The following is a 5,389-nucleotide window of genomic DNA, read 5'->3' on the forward strand; positions in this document are numbered from 1 at the left end:
TTTTAAATTATTTTTAAATTTTTAAATTTTTAAATATTTTCGGCCACGTCAGCAAGGAGGTGACAAGTAGTAGCCACGTCAGCGTCGGCTTGACGGCGTCAAACTCGAGTTGACGGTTTGTACCATTATGAAACAACTTTGAAACATTTTGTACCATTATGTAGCGAAAAATTTTTTTTGGAACATAATGAAATATTTGTAAAATATTTTGGACCACAAGTGAAATTTATCCATGGGACATATTAGTCCTCTACATAAATCGGTAGAAATAAAAGAATCCTTTTCAAATTTTTATGCTTTTAATAACGTCTACAAGGACAAAGGGGTCAGGACTCTCCAGCCAGTCACTACCCCCGGCAAAGTTGCCAAGAGAACCAAGGCCCACTAGCAACCATGCCTTTAGGGGCAGTGGCTGATGAATATTTTAGATTGCAAATTCAGTTTGGGGTTAAACTCGAGTTAATTGGTGTAACTCAATTGTTTGATTGTTGAAAATGAAAATTAAATTGTTAGATCACTGGGTGCAAGACAGGTCACGAGAACTCTTAGCATTGATTTGGAGGCAAGGGGTGCAAGGGGAGCGGTTACCTTGGAAGCCGCAGCCATTTCATCACCATTATATACATACATACATACATACATACATACATACATACATATATATATAAGCCGTTGCCTTCAAATCTCTTCGCCCATGGAATATGTCCCAATTCTAAAGACACCAGTATGTGCTCCTTCAATTAATATATAATAATGGTTTCATGCCAAAAATCATTATCAATTAATCGAGTCAAAATAATTTCAGAATATTGAGTGAGAACGAAATGTTTTTTGAGTTTGCTAATTATAAAATACACAAAAGCTTCAGTGTATCCTCGAAAAAACTCGCAAGAAACCCAATAGAAACTTTGTGTGAGGGCGAATAATTGTTTTCAGAAAGTGTTAACTCGTGTCTCGAAGCAATTATTCAACATCAAGGATCGTGTTTATCATCTTCTTCGACTCCAAGTTTGGGATCAACATCGTCTTCTTCGATCGTCTCAGAAGTTCAACTTCTTCGAATTTGAATTCGGCTCCGTCTTTGTCTCCAAACCATCTACCCTAAAGTATAAATCCCTAACAATCGAAAAGAGTTATTTGAGATGGTTGTGAAAGCCAACGTTCTGTTCAAGGTACGCCATTATCTGTCTCCTATCGTATGTGCCCTGATCGAAATATTGCGTTTGAGTTATTCTAATGTTGGTATTAGAGCCATAAAGTTGATTTTCGTAATTGATCAGACTATTAGAGTCACTAAACTAAATTTTCTAAATTTTCTATTTCACTAAACAAAATGGGGTTGTTAATGGATAATCACGCCTATTGATGCATGTATTTTAGAAAAAAAAGTGAAGAAAGAATCTATTGGATGTTTGCTTGGTGTCTATTCGGCCATTGAATTGTGTCCATGATTTTTTTATATATTATTTTATTGGTCGCAAAAGGATATCAAATGAAATTATATGATGGTGTCTCTTCGGTCATGAATGTGTATGCATTTGTTGTTATTTTCTCGGTCTCCGTTGATGAAGTAACTGAACTGAAGTGAGGCAATTTTCTTTAAATGTTATATATGTTATACATATATATTTGCACGATATACTTTAGCGAAGAAAATTATGGCTGGTAGAGGAATTAAGTTTGTTGTCGGCTAATTCCTAAATCTTGCGTAATTTGAATTGATGGGTTACTTTTGTTTACCAAAGACGATTGAGTGTTCTACACTTCTTTTAATTTTGTGAAACGAAGGATAGAAGTGTTTCGTATAATGAAAATAGTAGTGATAAAGCTGGTGACTTTTGATACTTTTTCATAGTAAATGGTGTAGTACATAGGTGTTTTATGCCATACATGTGGAAACTATTGTGATACAAAAGCTAAAAGTGCTTGGTACAATGAAAATAGTAGTGATGAAAGTTGGTGATTTTTGATACTTTTTATAGTAAATGGTGTAGTACATAGGTGTTTTACGCCATACATGTGGAAACTAAAGGTTAGTAAAAGGAAATATCATATTTTAGTGGATATGAAAAATTTATCTTGATTGATTATGAGTCAATTGCATAATCAGATACTGTTAAGGAAACTTGACTCCATATGAGTTATGGACAGATAAAAAACCAATTTTGGAATATTTCAAAGTCTGAGAGTGTTTGGCATCATATCGTGCTCCTGGTAAACGGTGAACCAAGTTGGGTTGAGAGCCATAATGGGTGTACTCGCTGTCAAAATTTTAAAGATTATCAAATTTTTTGTCTTAGTGTCAAAAACGATAATTGAAACATGGAAAGTTCGTTTTGCTGAAAAATAAATGTGTTTTTATGTATATGTGGTTACGGATATAAGGAAAACTCTAAAGGTTAGAGGATGAGAGTCCGAACACATGATCTCAACTGATCAAACTAATGAACATCTTCATGATGATGGGGTTAAAAAAGCGGAATGACGGCAAAATCTCTTATTAGAATAAAATTGTGGCCACAACAATGTAGGTAGCAATTTCCGTATATTGCGATGAGACTGCTGACTATGTCTCAAGTATATTACTAAGCGTACTTCAAGGGTCGAGACATATTAACTTGAGACCTGATTTTAAAATGTAAGACGTTTACGGAATTTAGCGATCTTATCAAGAAAAGGTTAGTCGATGGATTTGGTATAGGTACCGTTGCTAAAATGATATAAAACTATTAATCGCGTCATTGATAATGGGAATCCTATCTCGTTCTAGCCAAAAGCTCATTCAGAGATTTAAGGGGTAATAACAAGTTATCGAATGACAAATATGCACTAAGAATGAGGATTTAGTATCCGAGTTTAGGAGGATGAGGAGTAACTCTTAATGGATTGGTGGTCTACATTAGTTATTGAGTAGTCCACCCAAGCGGACATGAAGTGGTGTCGCTTTGAATGAGAGCTTTTTCTAAGATTTTCTCTCTTGTACATGTTCATGAAAACGGGATGAGCACATTGCCATAACGGTTCTGTGTGTGACTTTTTCGGTATCGACTTTAAGAGTGATGATTTAAGTGATTAGTCACTAATCACTTTATTAATACCATGAGGGTTTCCACTCAAAGAGGGTTTAAATCTAATAATATCACTCTTTATGCAATACCGTAATCTTTTATTTTCTTGAATTATCAATATAGTGGGGAATTGATGACTATTTTAGTTGCAAATTCAATTTGCCGTTAGACTCCAATTAATTGGCAAACTCAATTGTTTGGTTGTCGAAAGTGAAAAATTAAATTGTGAGGTCATGGGGTGCAAGACAGGTCAAGAGAACTCTTAACATTTATTTGGAGGCAGGGGGCGCAAGGGGAGCGGTTACTTGGAAGCCGCCGCCATTTCATGACCATTATATATATAAGCCATAGCTTTCAAACCTCTTCACCCATGGGATATGTCCTAATTCTAAAGACACTATCACGTGCCCCCTTTAATTGACATATAATAATGGTCCCCTGTCAAAAATTATCATCAATTAGTTGAGTAATTTCAGAATATTGAGCGAGAGTGAGGTTTTATATGAGTTTGTTAATGGTAGAATACACAAAAGCTTTATCGTATTCTCGAAAAGAATCGTTAGAAATCCAATAGCAACTTCGTGTAGGGATAAATAACTCTTTTCGAAAAGTGTTAACTTATGTCTCAAATCAATTATTCAACATTGAAAATCGTGATTGTCATCTTTTTCGACTCTAAGTCCGGGATCAACATCTTCTTCTTTGACCGTCTCCGAAATTCATCTTCTCCGAATCCAAATTTTGTTCCGTTTTCGTCTCCAAACCATCCGCCATAAGGTATAAATCCCCAACAGTAGCTAGTTAGGACCCATCAATTACCCCCTTTCTCGCTTTCCTTCCATTTCAAAACAAAGAGACACTATTAAAGAAAAAAAAAAAACAGCTTTTGCCGACCCTTTTCGGATTTTGGGTGACCTTTTTTGGGTAGGGAAAAGGTTCCCTTTGCAGGACTGACCATTTTGAAAAAGAGTCGCCCATACCAGACTTAAGCCGACCCATTGAAGGCGTCGGCGTACGTTAGTTGGGCTAGGGCCACCTGGTTGGACTCCCATTTGGGTCGGTTAACCCATGGCTTTGCTGACCCATGAATAGTATTGATCCTAATAAGGTTGGGCTGACCCTTAAAAACGTTGGAGCAAGCTCGGTTAAGTCGACACCGTTAAATCATCAGCCCAACCCAAAGTCAACTTGGGCAAAACAGGTTCTCAAGGGGCCGAGCACCATAGGGCTACGTTTGGTTCGCTCGAATGGAATGGATACAGAATAAAATAGACATTGAATATAATATGAATTATGATGAATTTTTTTTATTTGATTGGAGGGACTAACAAAACTGAGAATTATAATTATGATATTTGGTTGGTTTGAATAAGGAATGAAAAGAACAAAAATAAGGTGAAAAGACAGAAATGCCCTTCATGCTAAATCTAATAAGATTTTATAGGATAAATAGATAACTTTAATGACAATTTATATAATTAATTAAAAATAAACATTTTAAATAATTTAAAAGTAAATATTTTTGAAAAATTAATTATTTTAATTAAACTACCGAAAATTATGATTATTAATAAAAGTAATTATTTTAATTAGTAATAGTAAAATTATTAATATTTAAATGTTTATTAATAATGAATTAATAATATTATTTTTAATTGTAATTATTAGAAATAACTATTTTAATAAATTAATATGCATAATTATCTAAATAATTAATAAAAAAATTTCTTAATGAAAACATATTCTCTCATTATATTAAATAACATAAAATAAAATGATTAAAATAGTATATTAATTTTTTTTTTTTAAAAGAAAATAAAAGAAGTTATTGTTCATCTTCTACTCATAGAAGATGAACAATAACTTCTTCTCGGATCAGCTTGAACTTGAACCAGAGTTCGCAATTTCCGCACTCCGATCTCGACCCCTACTCCTCTAATGGCGACCTCCGACACCGCCTCTCGTCCCTCTCCCGATTCAGATGGGATCCAATTCATATTCAAGTTCGAAGCCGCCGACGGTCATCAGAGAGGTTTGGCCCCACAACCTGGAGTTCGAGTTCGAGCTGATCCACACCATCGTCGACCGCTACCCACTCATCTCCATGGACATGGAGTTCCCCGACGTCATCTTCCGCCCTCCGCTCGAGGACCACCGCCGCTGGCACCTGTCCGACCTCTACGAGGAGCTTCAAGCAGGGAATGGGGGTGAAGAGCGAGCTTCGAGTCGCGGAGTGGAGTCGTGGAGTCGCGAAGCTTCGAGGGAGGAATCGAGCTCGGACGAGGCTTCGAGCACTTCGCTTCTCTGGTTTGCTCTGCAAT

Source organism: Punica granatum, chromosome 7 (genome assembly GCF_007655135.1).
Source record: "Punica granatum isolate Tunisia-2019 chromosome 7, ASM765513v2, whole genome shotgun sequence".
In the NCBI taxonomy this organism is placed as follows: Eukaryota; Viridiplantae; Streptophyta; class Magnoliopsida; order Myrtales; family Lythraceae; genus Punica; species Punica granatum.